Source organism: Psammomys obesus, unplaced genomic scaffold (genome assembly GCF_907164565.1).
Source record: "Psammomys obesus unplaced genomic scaffold, mPsaObe1.curated_primary_1811, whole genome shotgun sequence".
NCBI classification, from domain to species: Eukaryota; Metazoa; Chordata; class Mammalia; order Rodentia; family Muridae; genus Psammomys; species Psammomys obesus.
In genome coordinates this window covers 2,367,401-2,389,245 of record NW_026590767.1, presented here as the reverse complement: position 1 = coordinate 2,389,245, position 21,845 = coordinate 2,367,401, and the positions used below count along the sequence as shown (strand labels likewise).

The window sequence follows — 21,845 nt, the reverse complement described above, 5'->3', positions numbered from 1 at the left end:
AAGAAGAAGAAGAAGAAGAAGAAGAAGAAGAAGAAGAAGAAGAAGAAAATGACTTTAGGTCCCTAACACCTGTGTAAAGGAAGCCAGGCATGGTTCCCTGTATCTGTAGCTGGGACTCAAGCACAAGCAGGTGGAGACAGGCAATCTCCAGAGCTCAGTGTCTAGCATTGGGTTCAGTGAGGGATGCTGCCTTAATAAACAGACAAACAAACAAATAAAATAAGGTAGCATCAGGTTCAGTGAGAGATGTTGCCTTAAAATGAATGAATGAATGAATGAATGAATGAATGAATGAATGAATGAATGAATGAATGAAAGAAATAAGGTGGGGAGCAATAAAGGAAGACATCCAATGTCAATCTCTGAAACACACACACATCCCACAGGCATGTATAGCATACATATACTAGACAGACACTCAGACACACATGAGATAGTATTATTTAGGAAAACTGTTTTAAGCTTTAACATTATGATAGTGACCGACCTTTTTAAGTCTTTTTTTTTTTTCTGAGACAGGGTTTCTCTGTGTAGCTTTGGACTTACTTTGTAGATCAGGCTGCCCTTGAACTCACAGCAATCTGCCTGCCTCTGCCTCCCTGAGTGCTGGGATTAAAGGGGTGTGCTACCTCACCCGGCGTGTGATTGACATTTTACAAAGACCTAAATGATCAAATCTCTGTGACCTAAGCTTTTTGACCAATGACACCAAGTTCAAGCCCAATGCATGCTGGCTGTGTGGCTTCGAGCCACTCACTGAAATTCAGTTATGGGATCCAGTTTGTTTTCTCATTGGAAAGCCAGTCTCTGCTACAGAAAGGCTGTGAAGATGGCACTTGGCACACAGTAAGCTCCAATAAGTGGCTTTTCTGATGATGGCATCCACAAGGCCACTACAGGAATCACATGAGACCTCTAGACAGCCTGCTTCCTGGCTTCATCATCTGCTTCCCAACACTGGTTGAGTTTGTTTCCCCTGCTTATCCTGAGATGCCCTCTTGCTCTCTGTTCCACTGCCCACATGCTGCCCGCCAGACTGTTTGTTTTGGATGCAGGAGGCCAGCCAGGGAGTGGCGGGCCTGCCCATACGGTTCCTTAAAACAAAAGTTGATCCCTGAGTCATAGCTGAGAGAAACCAGCACATCTAAGCACCCACGGACATGTCAGAGGCAGAATGCCCCAGGGACAGAGTGACAGGGAGAAGAGCCCTGCAGTAAGTGGGAGATTTGTCCTAGGAAAATGTTGGGGAATATTTAAAGAAAGAGACGGAGAGAATCAGATCTTGGACGTGAGTAAGTCCTCTGGATCTCTGAGCAGGCACTTTGGGAAGTGAACGCTCTGCCCTGCCCCACTCCAGCTTCACCATCCTTCGTCTTGTTTGTCTCTGCTCCAACTAAGACTTGACGTCGAGCTTGCACTCCTGCCTCATTTGCAGTACTCTCCGCTGGCAAAGTCCCCCATTGCCCTTCAGGTCTGTACCTACTCCAAGAACCCTCTCCAGGCCCCCAGCACATGACTGTCACCCTCTACTACCAGAACCCACGGCTTCTTTACACACACCCAGGGGACAGAGCCACTTACAACTGCTGCCCTAGGCAACGAATTCTTGGGGCACTCGATGCTGTGGGCAGAACAAAACCTGAAGTCAGAAGACCTGAATTCGAGTTCAGAGCCACAGCTTCATGTGGTCTCCAGCATCTCCACAACTTCTCTGAACCACAGTTTTCTCCTTTGCCCAACATAGGCCAACACAGGCATCTCCAGAGTCTATGGTATCGAGGGAATTTTAAAGTACTTGGTAAACACTCAGATCAAATAGAAGCTGGAGACGACATGGCTGAAGTGCCAGGAAGGCCTAAGTGTGGAACCCTGGCTCAGGCTCCACTCTTGGCTCTCTTTAGACAAGTCATCCAATCTCTCCAGGATTGGTTTCCTGCTCTGTAGGCGGAAAGTTTAATACCTACCTCTGGAATTAATGTGACAGTCTAGTATGTTAAGAGCTCAGCACCATCCCTGGCAACAGATGTTAGGGCCTCTCCCTCTTCACTGATAGAAGACAGAGCTTTGGACTTTGGAGTTTATATGTGTCTGTTGGTTGCCTAGATGGTTCCATTACTGGCTAAACAAACGAAGTGATAGAGAAAGGTGAGTAAGCAGGTTGATGGATGAGTACCGAGGGGGGAAATGGATGGAGAGATGGAGGGACAGAGGGAAGAAGGGATAGATGAATGGTTGGAGAGTTAGGTTTTGGATAGTGAATATGTTTGTGAACAAATAGCTACCTAATTAAATAAATAACAAATCAGTGATTGGATAAGCACACTGAAAGCTAAGCAAAATCAAGGGGAAAATTAGGCACCTGAATAAATGGCCAATGACTGGAAAAAGCAAATCCCTAAAGGAATGACAAAGAGATTGGATAAGAAATGACTGTCTCCAGTGACCCAGAGGCTATCTCCTCCTGCCTGTCTTTTGCAGTGTAAGATGCTAGTTGCTACACAGGCCCTCTCCTTAGACGTAGACAAACCTCGCTGGTATCCACAGTACTAAAGTTTCTAAAGAAGCAAGGCATGGTGATATATGCCAGTAGTTCTAGAACTCAGGAGACTGAGACAGGGAGATTATAAATTTGAAGCCTGCCTGAGATATTCAGAGACACCTTGTCTTGAAACAAAACAGTTTCTGAAAATAGCATCCTTGAAGGTGTATCCGAGTCTGTGCTGGCACAGAGGTCAGCCTTCTGAGACCAGGTGAATTGAGAAAGAACCCACTCTGAGCCTCCATAAGAAGCTCTATCCACTACCTGAGGTAGTTACCTCATTGTAGAAGATATGCACATGATATCAAGTTAGAATTCCAGGAGGTAGGAATCTGGACATGGGCCTGGCTCTCTTCCCTCACCAATGCTGAGCCTATAGGTTAGGCTATAGGCTGTTGTGTCATCTCACGGTAATGAACAAAGACATACAGGCAAAGATGTCCTGACAGACAACCTGCTCACAAACTGGTCTCTCTCAAAAGTCACTCTGGGAGGCAGCCAGACAGTGCCAACCCCCTTCCCACCCTTACACCATTTGCCATAGTAAGAAGGTCCCCTCCAAAACTCATATCAAAACTTAATCCGCAACCCCTCACCCCATTCAGAAGTTGTTGGTATTTGGAGGCTGGGCTTTTGGAAAGTAATTCGGGTAGCAAGCTGAGGTTTGGTGGGACCGGTTGTCTTAGAAGAATTAAAGACCTGGGTAGATGCTCCTACCACACATCATCTTTTGCATGCTGTGTTGAGCATGAAGACCTCCTAGGGGCTAAGCAGATGTCAGCATCACGCCCTCAGACTTCTCAGACTCTGCAGCTGTGGGTCAGATAAACTTCTATTTGTATAAGTTGCTGGTTTTGAGTATTTTATTATAGCAATGCAAAACAACAAAAAAGGTGATCCTGTATGGGAAGATTCTCTCAAGGCTTGAGATTGGTAGCAGACCAAAAGCAAAACCCTAAATTTGGGGCTGGGGAGATGGCTCAGTTGGTGAAGCATTTGATGACTGAATACAAGGACCTGAGTTTGGATGTCTGGTACCCATCTGAAAGCCAGACACAGCAGCTGTGTAGGTAACCTCAGTAGGGACAGGATGGGGTAGGAACAGGTGGATCCTTGGCAGGCCAGCCTAGCCAAATGAATGAGTTCCATGTTCCATTCTCAAAAATTGGGGTGGGGAGGGACTGAGGAAGACACCTGATGTTGGTCTCTGGCCTCTGTGTGCACAGACATGCATGTTCACCCATACCCACATACACATACACATATAATACACCTGTCTTGTTTAGGGTTTCTATTGCTAATAATAAAACACCATGACCAAAGCAACCTGGAGTGAAAAGTTACAGTTTTTAAGTGCATTTCTGAGAAGTCAAAGAGGAAGTCAGGGCAGGAACCTGGAGGCAGGAACTCAAACAGAAGCCATGGAGGAACTCCACTTACTGGCTTGCTTGCTCATGACTCAGCTTGCTTTGTTAACAGCGCCCAAGACCGCCAGACCCAAGAATAATATAACTGAACTTGCATGTCTTCGTTGCTTTCATGCAAAGGGCCGTTGTATTGAGTTGTGCTGTCACTGCTTGGCCATCAGGGCTCAAACAGTTATTACTGCTCTGCTATTACAGTTATTAATTGAGATAAGCAATAACTACCAGCTCAAAAAACTTTGAGAGGATCTCTGTTGTGCGCTCTCTGTTTGGTCTTTAAACTGAAATGTAAAGTGGGAATGTGAAAGGAAGTGAGTTCAGGGGCATTCTCTTGGGGATGGGAGTGGTGAAGAAGATGGAGGATGAGGCAAGTTAGCTCTGTGTGCTTCTGAACAAGGATCAGGAAGGGAGCTGGTGCTACTGAGCTCTCTGGAGTGGCTGTCACCATTAGAAAGAGTAAATATTTCTACCAGGGTCAGACCCCCAGGTGTCAGACCTACATGACTAGCCATAGACCACAGCATTTCTTCACTCAAGCTCAAGGCAAGGGCACTCTTCTTTCCATTCCCCTTTCTTTTCCCAGCATGCATCAGGGGTCTTAACCACTTTAGATTTTAAGTAGAAAACAACCTAGACAATACATGGAATACAAAGACAGTGAAAATCACCCTCACATGCCCTCTCAATCCTGGCAAATAGCTTTCCAGATTCATCCCATTTAACTAAGGACAAGTGATTTCACAAAATATAATATCTACATCGTATTCTTCAAAAAAAAATTAAACTCTGCAGTGACTGAGCAGACTCAGTATGTTTAGGACAAAGAAGCCCCTGTATTTTTTATGGTTACTCCCAATGGTTACGTGTATGCAATTATAGTGTAATAGCAAACCAAGAAGAAATAGTATTGCTACAACGTATGCAGACATCTTTATTCCATTTGTCACACTGTGTATACCTGTAACAGTCAAGATACAGATCCACCACAAATGTCTCTCTTGTGTTTGAGGTTGACTTTGGGGTCCATCCAAATCTTTGAGTTAATCGCTCATTTTATTATTGGTAATTAGTATTTCCATGGTTTGATTTGATTTGATTTGATTTGTTTGCTTGCTTCTTTGAGACAGGATTTCTCTGCATAGCCCTGGTTGTCCTGGAATTCACTCTGTAGACCAGGCTGGCTTCGAACTCACAGAGATCTGCCTGCCTCTGCCTCCCAGATGCTGAGATTAAAGGGGTGTGACACACTAGCCCCCTTGGTTTAAATATATTACAGTGTATTTGTTCATTCACTTATTGAGATATTTAAGAGATACATTTTAGTTACTTTTCTGGAGCTGGCACAAATAAACAGATTATAAATAATCATGTGTGGGCTGGAGAGATGGCTCCATAGTTAAGAGCACTGCCTGTTCTCCCAGAGGTCCTGAGTTCAGTTCCCAGCAACCACAAGGTAGCTTACAGCCATCTGATGCCCTCTTCTGTTATGCAGGTGTACATGCAGTCAGAGCACTCATATGCATAAAAATAAACCAATGATCATGTACACTGCCTTGGTTTTGTGCGTAAATTCCCAAGACTGAAGTTTCTGGGTCATGTAGTTGTAGGTTTTGTTTTGGTTTTGCTTTTTTTTTTTTTTAACTAAACAATCTTTATGAGGGTACTTTTTCCTTACATTTTTGTCCTGAGCAAAAGATTCATTTCCTCAGAATGGCCATGCTGTCTGTACAGAGAGTTCACTGAGATGCAGAGTGCGGAACTGGGCAACTGTTTGGGTGGTTTCTGTAATCTAGCTTTGTGGTGTTTTTCGTTGTGAGTTCATTAGAATAAAGCAATTTCAATTAATTAAAAAATAGCACCGGCGTGGTGGGGCATGCCTTTAATTCCAGCACTCAGGGAGGCAGAGACAGGTGGATCACTGTGAGTTTGAGGCCAGCCTGGTCTATAAAGTGAGCCCAGGACAGCCAAGGCTCCACAGAGAAACCCTGTCTCGAAGAAAAACCAAAGGGGAAAAAAATCGCTGTGTCAGCCAGCCATGGCGGCATACACCTTTGATCCCAGCACACAAGAGGCAGAGGCAGGCATATCCCTATGAATTCGAGGCCAGCCTGGTCTACAGAGTGAGTCCAGAACAGCCAGGGCTTTGTTACACAGCAATACCCTGTCTCAAATAATAATAATAATAATAAATAAAAATAAAATAGCTGTTCCATTTCACACTTGCTTCAGTAACGTGTAAAGGATCCATTTTCCTATCTTCATCAGATTTGGTCTTACCACTTTTCTATCAGCTATCTTAATGAGGTATCTTTCATCCTTCTCTGTGTTTGGAAAACTTCCTTCAGCTATTCTTTAGCGTTTGTCTCTAGGCGACAAATGATCTTTGCTTTCCTTCCGCTGAGAAGTCTTGCTTGTTCTTCAGTGCTGATAGTTTCACTGGATATGGAATTTTAGGTCAACGGCGTTCTTTTGGAACAATGGTTCTCAACCCTCCTAATGCTGTGACCCTTTAATACAGTTCCTCGTGTTGTGGTGACCCCCCAGCCATGAAACTGTTTCTGTTGTTACTTCATGATTGCAATCTTGCTACTGTTATCAATCGTAATGTGAATTTGTGGCAAGCAGGTATGTGATATGAAAGGATCATTCTACCCAACTGTGGTTTTTTTCAGCTCTAAAATTTCCATTTGGTTCCTCTTTAAATACTCTATTTACTAAAAATTTCTACTTCTGTGTTGATAATTTCATACGTGCATGTGTATGTGTGGGCAGTATATATATACACATGTGTGTGAGTGTCCTGCCTGTATGAGGGAAGAAGAGAAACACTGAAGCCTGGTGCCCTGCTCTACCACTCTCTGCCCTATTCTTTGAGAAAGTCTCTCACTGAGGCTTGAGCTAGGCTGGCAGCCAGCAAGCCTCAGCAATCCTCCTGTCTCCGCTCCCTACAACGCTGGGGTTACAAACACACCTGTGAAGCCACCCCTGGCCTTTCAGGTGGGTGCTGGGATCTGAACTCTGATCCTCATGTGTTACATAGTCAGTGCTCTTACCGACTGAGCCATCTCTCCAGATCTGAGATGAGCACTTCTAGATTGCCTGCTTGCTTACTCACAGCCCTTTTGCGGTTGATTTATTGGCATATGTAATGGTACTACAAGGTCTTAGGCAGTTCCAATCGGTGCCATTTTGTGGTGGGATCTGTTGGATTCTCTCTCTGTGTGTCTCTCTCTTTCTTTTTCTGGTTCAAGTGAAGGTCTTCAATCTTGTAACAATGGGTACAATTCTGTTTTGTTGAAACTTAGACATTTGGATACATACTCTGTTACGAGGCTCTGGATATCATTTACCTCCGTGTTCCAGAGACTGTAGTATTCTGAAAGATCGCAGGGAGCTAAGCACTGCGTGTTGTGCTGGGGAGTGATGAACTTCAAAGTTCTCTCCCATGACCTCCACTGCCACAGGCGATAGGTAGGGGGTGTGGGAGAGCGCCTCATTATTTCTGGGCAGATACAGATCTTCCCACTAGGTTCCAGCTGCTACCACCCTTGGCTTTGAAGGGCAGGGTGCACCCCAACAGCCCTCCCGTGGCCTTGCAGCCTTGTGGTCATCTTGTTATTCCTGGATAAGTAGCGAAAAGTCCCAAGTTTCCAGGTCTACTCTGACCTTCCCCCTCCCCCGGCTATGTGGTGAGGGGAGAAAACAATCGGGTATCAGTAGTTCAGGCTTACTGGACTAGCTGCAGTACAACACCGTGTGGCTGAGTGGGCAGGGGACTTGTTACTGCGAGTCTTCTCGTCCCACTGGCCTGCTCTCACCACAGCGCGTGGGGTGGGTGCTTGAGTGTGAACTATTCTGCACACACAGCTTTATTGGCTTGAGTGTAGGTGGGCTCGCTAAAATCGTGTTGAGGCTTGGTTCCCAGTGCCATGGTGTCAAGAGGCACCTGCCCTCGTGAGTGGATCCATTTTGCTCTTGAGGAAAAGTGTTCCTTGCTGGCAGAGTGCATGATGTGAAGAAGCTGTGTGGGTTCCTCGGCCTCCCTCCCTCTTTCCTGCAGGTGCCCGCTTCCCTTTCTGCTTTTTCACTATAAATGAGTGGTGTGAAGTCACAGCAGAGGCCCAGAAGACAGCAGTGGCTTCTCAGCCTCTAGAGCAGCGCTTCTCAACCTTCCTGATGCTGTGAGCCTTTAAGACAGTTCCTCATGGTGTGGTGACCCCCAGCCATAGAATTGTTTTGTTGCTACTTCATAACTGTAATTTTGCTACTGTTGTAAATTGTAATGTACGTATCTGTGTTTTAGGATGGTCTTAGGCGACTCCTGTGAAAAGGTCGTTCAACCCAAAGAGGTCACGACTTACAGGTGGAGAACTCTAGACCATGAGCCAGAAATAAATTTTTTGTTTTGGTTTGGTTCTGTTGTTGCTGCTGTTTTTTTTAAAATACATTAGCTACTCTCAGACATTCTGTTATAATTAAGACTGGACTAAGAAAAAAATACGCAAAGTGTACTTTAAAATGTATAATTTCCTGCAACTCCAGAGAACTAAGTCTGCCATAGCTATTTAAACAGTCTTCCTTTGGTTTGCTGTCCAGTGCTTATCAGCATTATCTGATGGAAATGCTAGATAAGAGTTTGTCCCTGCCTTTAACTCAGAAATACTCTCTCTACTCTTTAAACTCAACAAAACCTGCTGGGTCATCAGTAGAAATTGTAGATTCTCAAAGGGGAAAAAAATCATAGGCCAAAGGCAACCCCAGTATTGACAGATACAGCCCGACCTTACAGGTATGACGGAAGCCCTGCCTCCTTTCACTTTGAAACACAGATTTCCAAAACAAACATTTAATTCCCTTTGTAAGACTCAGGGCCCTTTACCCAGAGCATAGCCCTGGTATCCAATAATCTGGAGAGGACTGGGGAAATGAGCCTGCCCCCCAGCCCAGGTAGACCCTAATAGATGCGATGTGATTTCCATCTCACAGCAAAGCTACTGGGGCCCTTTGAATTCCAGTCCATCCTCCTGTCCTATTCCAGGACCTCCTCATTCTCTTTACCTCGCATCACAACTCAGGAGCTGTCACCACAAGCTACGGAAGGGTACCTACCTTCCCTCCTTAGCAGGTCACCAATAAAAGGTCTGCCCTAGCTTTGGCTCTCTTCTCCAAGACTTCAACGCGTCTGTGAGCACAGACTCTGAGGGCTTCTCCTCACAGCATACCCATGAGGTGTGCTGAGGCACCAGCTGGCAGAGCTCTCTAGCCACAGATCTCCCCCAGGCTTTTAGCTGTCTTGTCTGCAAGGTGACAGACAGTAACCAAGGTGTCAGGGATGCTGGGTGAGGCCTCTGCCTGGGTAGTGAGGGAAGACTGAGGCCAGTGGCTCACAAGAGAGTCAGCTAAAGGTGGAGGATGATGTCATGATCCCACCTCTTTTACACAGGCATTTGCCCTCTAGCCATCCCCGAAAACATGGCTCTTAAATTGTACTTGATTCTTTGCCCTGGATCACTTCTCAGCTATGAGACCAATGTCACTCTGTGTAGAGGGTTTTTGTTTTGTTTTTTTCAAGACAGAGTTTCTTTGTGTATTCTTGGCTGTCCTGGACTCACTTTGTAGACCAAGCTGGTCTTGAACTCACAGAGATCCACCTCCCTCTGCCTCCCAGAGTGCTGGGATTACAGGCATGCTATACCATTGCTCAGCTGTGCTCAGTTTTTATCTTGATTGTGTTTTTTGGATCCATTTCTTATCTCAGCCACTAGATTGTGAGTGACAGAGAGGAGACAACTCAGATTTCTACAATCTCCTCTCTCTCTTTCTTTCTCTCTCTCTCTCTCTCTCACACACACACACAAACTGAAGGACAAATGCTAGGGAAAGAGAGTTAGGTGGTCCAAAGAAGCACAACCAAACAAGATACTTCTTGGGCAAGAAGAACTGAAAACAGAAGTTTCCAAAAACAATAGTCTTTTAATCCAAAAGAATGGCTCATCAATAGGGCAATAGTGGGATCTTAGGCAGTGGAATACAACAGGCAAGGAAGAGACAGAAAATGTGGCCAAGTGCTTTCTTCAAGATCTGAGGACCTACTCAATCATGCATAATTCCATTGTGGCTATACCATTTTTTTTTTTAATTTTCCTTAGGACAACAACATTCTTTAACACTTATTTTCATTGGCTTAGAAGAGCAGAAAAAGTATCCATTAATTTACCAAGAATGCTGTGTGTATGTGTGTGAGAGAGCATGTGTGATTTTGCCTGTCTAAGTGTGTGTCTGTGTAAGTGAATGTGTGATGTGTCATGTGAGTGTAGGTGTGTGTAAGTATGTGTCTGTGTGTGAGTCTGTGTGCTTGTATGTGTATGCCTATGTATATGTGTGAGTGTATGTTTGTATATGTGTGTATGTCTATGAATGTGTGTGTCTGAGTATGTGTGTCTGTATGTGTGTGTGTATGGACATGTGTATATAGGAGTGTGGAATACAGAGGCTGGCATCAGGTGCTTTTCTCAGTCTCAGCACTGCTGCTGCTTAGCTGTGCAACCCAGGACTACTCTCCAATATCAAGGCTCTCTTCCATGTGCCAGATGAAGATAAAGACAAAACCTCACAAGCTTAGGAATTGAATTTAATGATGGACATGTGTATATATATATATGTGTGCGTGTGTGTGCGTGTGTGTGTGACATCACTATTGCTGCGGTTGTTATATAAACCTCAGATTCCATCCTCAAGCCATGACTTCAATCCCTTCCCATGTTTAGTTGTTGTTGAGTTGTTTTGTAGGATGAGAGAAACAACAACAACAAAAAAATGTCCCCTCTTAAATGAGGTAGAAGATGTAGTTGAGAAATGGACCATGGTCTCATGGATCAAAAGCTTAATCAAATGAATCCTAGTGAGGATTCTGGAGGCTCCCACCATCCCTCAAACGTGCTCAGAGAGTCTGCACATCCTCTGGTCCAGAATCCTTTAGCCCAAATGCTAAATTAAGGACTCCCAGTAAGGGGGCGAGGCTGCCTGCCTTTCCAGATGGCTGGTCACACTTGAAAGATGAGGAGCAAACCTAGTCCATAATATTCAAGCAGTTTGCCTATGGTAGCCTAGAAAGCAAGGTGGAGACAGCTTTTGAAGCCCCCATATCTATGATTTCAATGATGCCTTATACACACAGGAGGTGGCTCAGACCTTGCCTAGGAACTTGTTGCAAAGCGGAGTGGGAAAGGCTGTTTCATGAGGTCTCAGGTCTTATTTTGGGAGTTTTAGAAGCCTGGCTCCAGTCCTTGGTACTTGCCACCTGGTGTCAGGGCCAACTCTGGGTCACAGAGGCACCAGGTTTTTTAAGAGAGGTTGAATTGAGGAAAGTCCATCTTGCTGGCAGTTTAAGCTTTGGCAGGTCCCAGCTGTAGGACACTTCATTGCCCTATGTGAGAGTCTTCATGAGTGACACGGACTAGTGACTCTATCAACCTTTTAAGGAATGAATGAGAGGCTGTTTATATTCTTGGCCATTTACAGGCAAGTGAGAAGCCTATATCATGATGAAGAGCATGAAGCTGGAGAGCATGACCATGAACTCTTCTACTTGTTCCTCCCATGAGGATTTTGGTCCATCTCTCCACACTTTCCCCTCCAGCTCTTCTGACCATAGATGCCCAACATCCACCATTCTGGCTGTCCTAGCACCAGGCCCCTCTGGTCAAGAGGTGACTGTTAGCACTTCACATTGACTCGACAGTTACCTCGGCCAGTCAGGTTCATAGAATCTCAGGTGTCCAGTCCACCTTTGATGTTAGGCTTCGTGACATGTGCCACCTGGTTCACAAGGACCAAATTTCTGAGGGTGACTCTAGTGCCTGTAATTTCCCATGAGTTTTATCCTGGTGGGTTGTGGGAAAGTGACGGCTCCAGCCTAGTTGGTTGTTCACCCTGGCTGGTGGAGGCTTCCTCCTCTTCCCCAGAATCCTCTGATCCTGCCCCATTCATTGCTTTCTTTCCTACTGTCTTCCTCCAGGTCACTCTGCTCTGATGGGCTCCATCTCAGGTTCTAAGGTGAAGAATATAATGTGGAGGGTCCTCCAAAAGCCCCACACCTGATGCTGGGCTCTCATATAGTCCTTAGACCTCCCCCAGCCTATAGGCGAAGCTTTAACTTGGCACTAGGTCTGATGTAAATGAGCTCAGGCTTCTTTCTGGCTCCTCGTAAGATAAGGAACGAGTCTCCACTTTTTTTTTTTTTTTCTCTAAATCATTAGGTGCACTCAGCTATGCACACCTACTCAACATGCTTACTGAGTGACAGGCATATTCCTAGGTACTTTGTACTACAGTGAAAAAAAACAAGGCTTGGAGTCCTTCTGCCACTTATGCCACATAGGACTGGGAGGGAGGGGCAGGTAAACTGAATAAATTAGATGAGGCTTTGAAGGTGAAAAAGTGAAGCTTGTTATAAAGGATTATGGGTGCTGAGGAGGAGGAGGAGGAGGGTGTGGTTCAAGAGAGCCACATAAAGAAGGTCATGATTGTGCTCACGATTATAGAAAGTGAGCCCAGGGCAGGAATGTTCTAACCTTGAGGTGCTGTGGCTGGGTTTAACTGTTAGTTTGAAACATTCTAGCATCATCTGGAGAGAGAGTCAGTGCTAGACAGGTTAGGTTGGCCTCTGGGAATGTCTATAGGAGGTTATCGTGACTGTGTCCTTTAAGGTGGAAAGATCTTCCCACTGTGGGTAGCACCCCCCAGGCAGGGGTTCCTAGGTCAAGTAAGAATGGAGAAAACATCTGTGCACAGCACACATGCCCTCCCATCCTCCCCACTTCTGACTGTGGATGTGACTAGTGGCAGTTCTTGACACTTTGACTTTCCCCCAGTGATGGACCTAGAACTGTGAGCTAAAATAAACTCTCTCTACTCTAGGCTGCTTTTGACAGGATGTTTTTATCACGGAAACAGAAATAAACCTAAGGCAGGTGTGGAAGAGCCCAGGATTGTCCCTAGGAGACTGTGATGGCTGTTCATGGTTGTCAATGTGACTATATCTGGAATGAAGTATAATTCAGAAATGGAGGCACATCTGTGATCTGGACCTTGAGGCTGCAGGACAACAGGCTGCAGGCCTTTGATACGGATCTTGAGGTGGGGATGACACAGGCTTCTGATTCAGACTAACACAAGGGTTTAATCCAGATCTTGACAAATAGTGGCCATGCTTATAAAGATCAATATTGAAAAAGAATTAAAGAAAAGCTTAGGTCCAGGCCTGGTGGTACATACCTTTAATCCCAGCACTCAGGAGACAGAGGCATACCGATCTCTGAGTTCAAGGTCAGTCTACAGAGCAAGCTTCAGGATAGCCAAGCTTCAGCAGTGAAGGAAACCACCAAAAACAGAAAGCTGGTGAAGATGTAACAGAACAAGGAGACCATGTTTCAGTCCCAGCAAGCCGCAGAACTTGGCAGCTTCAGCCACATGCCTAGACAGTCAAGAAGAAATGGGTCATGGAGTGTCCCAGTCCCCCCTCCCCAGAGACTAACCAAAGTCACCGAGGCCAGGTGTGTGGCAGGGGTTGTTCTAAGCAGAGACCTTGAGAGGCCATTGCGTGAAGTTGCAAAAGGCCACTGTGTGAAACTGTGAAGGTGAAACCTGGGTTGCCTTGGAGACCCCAAGATGTTAGTGATGCCAGAGCCGTGGGATCACTGCCGAGGAGAGTTGCTGACAGGGAGTGGCATCAGCCCAAGAGAAAGAAGTGTGTTCTTGTCAACAGAGAAGGAAGGAGCTGGAGATCTGAAGAGGGCTTTGACGTCGGACATGGAGATGCAGAGTTTGGAGTTTGCTCAGGTTTTCAGTCTTGCTCTGGTCCAGCGTTTCCCCACTGTGCTCTCTTCCCTATATTTTGGAACAGTAATGTATATCCTGTGCCATGATATACTGCAAGTATGAGATCTGATTTTTGTTTTGTTTTTGAGAAAGGGTTTTCCTGTGTAGCCTTGGCTGTTCTGGACTCACTTTATAGACCAGGCTGGCCTCAAACTCACAGTGATCCACCTGCCTCTTGACATACTGTACCCCAAAGCTCACGTAACTATGCCGATTTAAAGTCTGGTTTTCTAAAACAAACTGTCAGTAAAAGGGGCCAATCAGAAATCCCCCGAATGGACAGAAAATACACCATCAAACTTCCTTCCCACCTAGCCTGTCACTCCAGGGAGCAAGCCTACACTCAGCATGCCCACACATCCTATCCATTTCACACCAGATTCTCAAAGCATAGTCCAGGGACCAGCATGACATCACCTGCAACTTTGCTGAGCACATGGTCTCCCATCAACCCCAGCTCCACCAAGCAGGAATTGCTGGGGTTGGAAGCCCAGGAGGCCGTGTTGTAACAAGCCCTCAGCTGGTTTCAACGATGCTGCTGCCCAAGCCTGAAAACTGTTCTCAGTCTGTGGGTCTCGACTCCTTTGGGTCACCTAAGACCATCTGGAATAACAGATGTTTACACTACAGTTCATAACAGTAGCAACATTATAGTTATGAAGTAGCAATGGAAATAATTTTATGGTTGGGGGTCACTACACCGTGAGGTACTGTATTAAAGGGTCGCAGCACAAGGAAGGTTGATAGTTCAATGCCATGGACTCTGGGAAGCCCTGTACTATGAAATAGTTCCTGAAGAGTCATAAATTGCCCAGTTTATGGATTGGGAGAAATTGTGATGCCATAGATGAGTAAGTGCTGAAGCAAGTTGCTCTGTGGACCGGTACCTGTGTCAGAACACACAGGCTGTGAGAGGCCCACTGTGTTCCCTGAGAAGTACTGAGGCCAATAAAGAAGAGAACCCGAAAGGCAATCCACCACATAGCAAATAGTCCGCCTAAGTTCCAGTACCATTTTGCAAATTACAAGAGTCACAACTCTGAGATCATGACACAGGTATTCTTCCTGGGCCTCAGAGCTCACAGACAGTGATGACTCTTCCGGGCCAAGATAGGAGGAGGACAGGGCTTTGTCCACAGTTCTCAAACCAAGCCTGCCTCTGGTTTTCCTGTGGCTTCCTCCCTTTTATGGCAGTCCTCCACAACACAACAGTGCCACCTCTGCCTCCTGCCAGTGGTGGTGGCCTCTGTGGCTGTACAGCTGGATCAGCGGCTATGGTGCCAGGCCAGCTTTCTTTCCTCCTGTCTGCTGAGGAACACTTGGGCTATGGACTCAGGCTCTGAAGAAGACCAAACATTTTCAGAGTTCCACCCTGGAACAAGTGAGCTGATCTATACCATACCACACACTCAAAGGGAGCTCGGGGGACTGGTATCAGTACCCAGGCATTTGTTACACATTCTCAGTGGGGTATTTGTAGTCGATAAATGTTTAGAAACAGTCATGGTGTTTGGATGTCGCCATTTGCAAATGTGTGATCGGCAGGCGAGCTTGTACTGTGGAAGCCTTTGTCCCTCCAGTTGTTGTATTTCACATGCTCACTGTGAATGACCCTTATCGTTCACATGCAGGCTTCTCCTCTGAAGGCTGTGAGTGGCTCAGACAGTATGAAGCCTGGGGATATGAAGCCTGACTCGAAAAATCTCAGAGAGATTCTCTTTTTTCTCTCCCTCCTCTGTTCCCATCTGCCCTACCTTTGGTACTACAACTCCTAAAGTTCTAGAATGTTCCAGAACCTTTCTCTCTGAGGAAGGTATCAAAGGAAAACCTACAGCCATGCTAAGATCCATTTTGGGACCTTTTTACCCAAGCACTGGGCAGCCGGGAGCAACTTTCCCTAAGTCTTTCTTTCCTGTTCCCAGGGGAGCCAGTGGGGAAAGACAAGAGGCAGGGTGGGGCCGGCACAGGAGAGGCAGTCCAGGTTAATGCCACAAGGAGACAGACGAGGACACCAAAGAGGACCCTTGGTGCCCTGAGGAAAGAGGGGGCTGTCCTCCTGTGGGAGCATCACATGTACTCTTGCAGAGCTTCCCACCGACCCCCCTCAGGCCACCGCAGTGGAAAAATCCCTTTATCTCCTTCTGTGCCTCTTCCACTTGGCTAGTTTGGGAGATTTTCCAGCTCAGTGAGCCGTGGGCTGAGAGACAGGCTGCATGTGGCCTTCAGATCCCAGACCTCCAGCCTCCGTCCTCAGTCATTACGCTGGGGGAGTCAGCTAATTAATTAGGCGACCTTTGTGCAGGGCTGGGCCCTGCGCAACATTCCGAGCGCAGATGCTCTGCAGGCCGGCAGCCACGACCCCTGTTCACAGAGCGGTGGGGCACGAGCCAGCAGTGAGCACACTCCACCCAGAGAGCAGCAAGGAGGAAGATGGAAAGGGCCGGAACAAGCAGCCTGATGATGGCAGGCAGCGCCTCACAGCTCTTTAGGCAGAATTATGTGATATGACAGAGAGTCTTCAGAACTGAAAACGCCCTTCTCAGAGACTTGCCTATGACCGCCTGTGACTAAGCCCTGCTTTAGAAGAGGTGTGGTCACACCTGTGCAATGACCCCAGGGCAGCTGATCTGCTAAGGAACAAGTGTCTCTGCCCCGGGAAGAAGTGCCAGCGCCTCACCAATGGGTGGGCACCTACACACCTTAGCTTAAGGGCCAGGGTCCTGGTTACTCTGCAGTGACATAGCCCACCAGTTCTTGCGGGGTGCTTAGAACTCTGTTCTTTGCCCATGTCTTTTGATGAGTCTGGCTGCCCACAAGGAGGCATTGCTCTGCAGCCATCTGGACGATGACCAACAATGAGGTCTGTTAGTCCTCTTCAGATGTAGCCTTCAAGGTGCCAGAACTCACTGGGCTGGGCTGTGTGAGGAGCTGGGTAAGGACATGTGCTTTTTATGTCCCATCATGCTACCGGAGCGTGCAAACAGCACAGCTTGTGTCTATGAGGCAGTCAGTCTCTGGGCAGCATTGAGAGCCAACCCTTCTGAGCCCAGTGTCCAATCTAGTGGCCAGGTCGGCTTAGGCAGCAAACATAGGCCAGCCACAAGCCACAGTCCTTCCTGGGGACCCCTAACCTCTTTGCAAGTGAGCCCAAGCAAACTGGCATGTTCAGGCTGACATTTTGATGCCTTGTGAATACCCACACCTTTGGCCTCTGACTTTTACCTACTGTAGCTACACAACAGACTTTTTTTTTTCCATTTCCCTAACTGCACACATCAGCCTGCATTAGTTACCTGTGGCTGTTGCGACAAATAACCACAGACGTGGAAGCTTGAAAACAACACAGGTGGGTTGTCCAAATGGCTCAGCACAGACAGGGGCTTGCCATAAAGCCTGAAGACCTGGGTTAGATCTCTCGGACCCTCAGGGAAGGAGAGAAGCCACTCCTATAAGTCTGACTTCTATGTGCACTGTGCAAATAGTCCACCAAATAAATAAATATTTTTTAAAAAAACCCTACATGTTAATTATCTTGTCATTTGGAGGGTGCAAGTCCAAAACCAGTTTCACTGTGCCAAAGTCAAGACGTCTGGGCTGGTTCCTCCTGGGCCTCTAGGTAGGAATCTGTTGCTTGCTTCTTGAAATGTTCAGAGGGTTCACATTCCCTGGCTTGAGGCCACATCACTGCACCTCTGTCTTTATCTTCTTGCCTTCTTCGTCTCAGACATCCTACCTTCCTCTTGTAAAGCTCCCTGTGTGAAGGCAGGATATGTGGCTCAGTTGTTAAGAGCATACTGTTCTCAAAGAGGACCCTAGTTCAAGTCCCGGCACCCACACTGGGTAGCTCACATAGGCTTGTTTTCTCTAGCTCCATGGAATCTGACATCCCATGTGACCTCACACACAGACATTGTTAGTATTTTGGATCACAATCTGTGTTACCCAGAGACCTATGACGTCATCGTGTCGTGGCCATACCTGGAAGGTGTGGTTACCTTCCGACTTAAAGGGCCGATCCAACACGTGGTCTCTCTCTTTCTTACTCTTGCCCCTTCTTACTCTTGCACTCTCTTTCTTTCTCTCTCTCTCTTTTGGGGCACCCCCTTCCCCATCCCCCTTTTCCTTCTCTCTCTCCCCACCATGCCCTGCTACCCACTTCCCTCATACCCCCCTAATAAACCTCTCGCAGAGAATGTCGATTGTCCCCCTGCTTCATCTATTTTTAGTTCTTAACAGACATACACACATACACACAAATTAATAATAATAAAATTGTTTTTAGAAAAGATCCCTGAGTGGGGCTTGGAGATGACCCGGGCAGGAAAGTCCATGCCTTGCTAGCACAGGGACCTGCATTCGCTCCCAGAACCCAGCCATATAAAAATGCCAGGTGGTGGTGGTGGTGCGTGCTGTAATCCCAGCACGCAGGGAGGCAGGCAGATCTCTGTGAGTTTGAGGCCAGCCTGGTCTACAAAGCGACTCCAGGACAGCCAAGGCTACACAGAGAAATCCTGGCTCAAAAAAACAAAAGCAAAAACAAACAAACAAACAAAAACAAAACAAAAAAACAAAACCCAAGTCAAACAAACTAAAAAGCTAGGTACAGTGGTGTGTACTTGTAATGCTAGTGTTATAGGGAAAAAGATGGGCAGATCCCTGACCCTTGATGGCCAGCCAATCTAGCCTACTGGGCAAATTCCAAGTTCAGTGAAATTGTATCTCCAACAACATCCCAGGTTGCCCTTTGGCCTTTGGATGGGAGGGGGAGGGGTGACATAGAGCACATAGGACACAGATTCCAGGGATGAGGACACAGGGGTATCCTCGAAGCCATCATTCTTCCTCCCACACAGCCTTCTTCATCCTTCACTATCCTCACAGTGGCTCTTCGAGGTTCAGACGCTAAACCTCAAAGAGGTTCTGCAATTGGCCGAAAGTCACCCAGCCAGAAAGTATTGAGGAAGCCAAGTGCCTGCAGAGCTGTGTGATTCCAACTTAACAGAGTCTAATGCAGCCAACGGAGGCCCAGGCCCTGCAACTCAGCAAAGTGACGGCTTCCCTCCCATTCACTTCTCCTCCAGCCCCAGAGCAGCCCTTTGTTTTCCTCGTCTGAGCACAAAGAGAACACCTGCAGACTGTCCTAGTTCAAGAAGTGACCCACATTAGAAGAATAGAGGCAAGCAGGCCACAGCTGGCTCCAATGTTCCCCTCCCCCCAGCCTTTATGACAGTCCAAAGGTTCCTGGCCCAGCGTCTCACAGGTGGCTTAGTCAATGATTTTCTCAATTAGCCCAGGAGTGCATAACCTTCTCGTTACCTCGGGAGACAGAGAGCTGCGCCGCGTCCAGGGGACCCTCAGTCTTGATCCAACAGCAAGCAAAACGGGTTTGTCTCTTTGGCACTGTGCCAGGCCTCTCCCAAGCACCATCCCCACCCCTACCCCCGCAAGGCTATTAAGTCAATATTGACTTGTCTTAAGTAAGGCACTGTTAATTCAATATTTAAATGGCATTGGAGGGGGTTGAGAGGCATTATGCATTTTTCTCAAGGACTTGTGGACAAGCAGTCAAACCTGGTAGGAATAATGCATGCTCCGGCCTCACTGAGACATCCGGTGACTCAGGAGAAGCTGGCTGGGTCAGCAGGCAGGCTGATGTTCAGGGATTCTAGAATTAAAGAAAAGTTAATCACTGGGCAAGAAGCTCCCTGGTGACAACCGGTGCTCCAGCTGCCATCCCGTGCAGCCTCCTCACCAGGCTCCGTGCTGCTGTTGCCACCCACAGATGTCTCCGCCTGCCTCCTGCCCGAGTGCTCCCTGGAGCAGAGCGAGTCACACACTCTTGGTTGGGTGAGAACTAGGTCAGGGGAAAATGTGGGTCTGGGTGGAAAACCAGGAACTCGGTGAGGTGAAATAAATCTGGGAGCCGCGTTTGCTTCGCTGAGGATCAGTTCTGACAGTGGGAAGAGAAATGCTCATCCTGGCTTTAGAGATAGTTCACATAACAAAATGAAGTGTTACACACCTTGTGGACCAATATTTTCACATTCAAATATTTAAGATATTCATATTTAGGCAGGCACAGTTACACAGTTTAGAGGCTATCTAATTAATAAATCCAAAAGGTATTACCACGGGAAGCTTCCAAAAGTGTGTGTGTGTGTGTGTGTGTGTGTGTGTGTGTGTGTGTGTGTGTGTGTAAAATGTTATTTCGTCTTTTAGATAGGGTCTCACTATACAGCCCTTAGCCTTTCTGTACCTCACTCTGTAGACCAAGGCTGATTTGTTGATGACTCTGAGAGGTAAACCGGAGAGATCCTTTGCAGAGTTCCCCTGGCATCACGACCAGACTGCATTCCACTGGAGGGTGCTGACTGGGGGGCTCTCTCAGGCAGTTTGGTGCTGGTGTTTGGACGGAAGCACCTGGTTTTCCTCCCCACGGCTCTCCTTTACACGGCGCTCAAGCGTCTAGCAGGCACTTCGTGAGCACAAGATCCCCAGAGGACACTGACAGGGGCTGCATGGCTCCCGGACCCCAAATTCCTTGGTTCCTGTGCTCATAATTCTGCAAAAGCCTGCCGGCTGAGTCAAGCCCCAGGTGCAGCCCAGACTGGAGAGGGTTTAGAAATGGAATCTATCCATTGATGGTGGAGCTAGAGAACCAGGGTATTGATCCAAGGCTGAGTGACTCACTGGGGCCATTATCACTGTGATCTGCCACAGGACTTGACATCCTAAGCCCTTTTCTCCTCCCTTCCTCTCCTTCCTCCTCTTCTCCTTTCTCCTCTCCTCCTCCTCTCCCCTCCCTCTTCTTTCCCCTTCCTTCCTCTCCCCTCCCCTTGACCAACTGAACCTCAGCCCCTCCCCCCATGCCCTTTTCTAATAAGCAGCCATATGGGCCCACAAAAGGCGGCCAGCCACTTTCCTGAATATTTAACTTTGTATGAGCTGGTAAATCACTTCTGGAACAGTTTGCAAAATATGATGGGGTGTGAAAGGGGAGGCTGTCCCTTGAGTGGCCATCTGTGACCAAAACACACTAAAGGATGATGCAGGGAGGTAGAGAGATCCTCCCCGGCTTTGGACACAGCAAAGCCTGAGCCCCAGGGACATCATTCCTTCCCAAGTTCTTTCCCTCTGCTAAGGTTGCCATAAAAACTTGACACTGCTCCCTCTCTCCATACCTTTTGCTGAATGGCCGTCCAGAAAGGCATTTCACTATGGCCACACAATAGAAAAGAGTGCACGTGTAATCAGGGAAGACGCGTGCTTCAAAGAGAAATCAAAGCTTAGCGCAGGTAACTGCCTTCCAGGATCCTCAAAGCCCATCACTCATGCTTCCCACTGCTGGCTCTGATGGCCCTGGCAACCCAGGAAGGATCTGTGTGTTTTGAAGGCTTCCCTGAATGTGCTGTCACCTGGACTAGAATCTTCTGAGTTCCTCACTTCCTCTTCTTTGTTCTCCCTCAGCTTTCAGTGGTAGGAGTCATATGTCACAGGACATACCCATTCAAATGCGCAGGTCAGTGATGGTCAGCGCACTCCTAGAGCCAGGAGTTGTCGCCACGCTCAGTTACAGAATGCTTCCCTCACCTCAGAAACAAACCTGGGTCCTTTGGTCTCCCTTCCCTCCCTTCCTCAGCACTTAAAAAAACCCTCTAATTGGCTTTCTGTTTAGAGAAGCCCTGACTCTTAGCATTTTCTTTTTGTTTGATTGTTTTTGTTGTTGGTTTATTTTTGAGGTAGGATCTTAGGCAGCTCAAGCTAGCCTCAAACTTGTTATATGGCTAAAGGTTGGTCTTGAACTCCTGCTCTTCCTGCCTCTACCTCTCCAGAACTGGGATTGCAGGTATGTACCACCACACCCAGCTCTGGACATTTTTCTAGAAACAAAATCACACAAAGTGTGGGTTTGGTGACTGTTTCTTTTAGTCAGCATGCTATTTTCAGAGATTTTCCATGTAGTGTGGACAGGTCCTCCATCCCTGTATTTTTGTCAGGGATTA

At 47.1% G+C, this 21,845-nt stretch overlaps 1 long non-coding RNA gene across 1 annotated transcript; it reads right to left on the bottom strand.

The window, feature by feature from the left end:
- Nucleotides 1–9,916: 9,916 nt before the first annotated feature.
- LOC129678227 (uncharacterized) lies at nt 9,917–20,447 on the bottom strand. The gene is made up of 3 exons (XR_008720330.1): nt 20,099–20,447; nt 19,414–19,507; nt 9,917–17,594 (listed from the first exon to the last, which is right to left on the bottom strand). It is a non-coding gene; the product is annotated as an uncharacterized LOC129678227 (long non-coding RNA).
- Between the last annotated feature and the right edge of the window lie 1,398 nt (nt 20,448–21,845).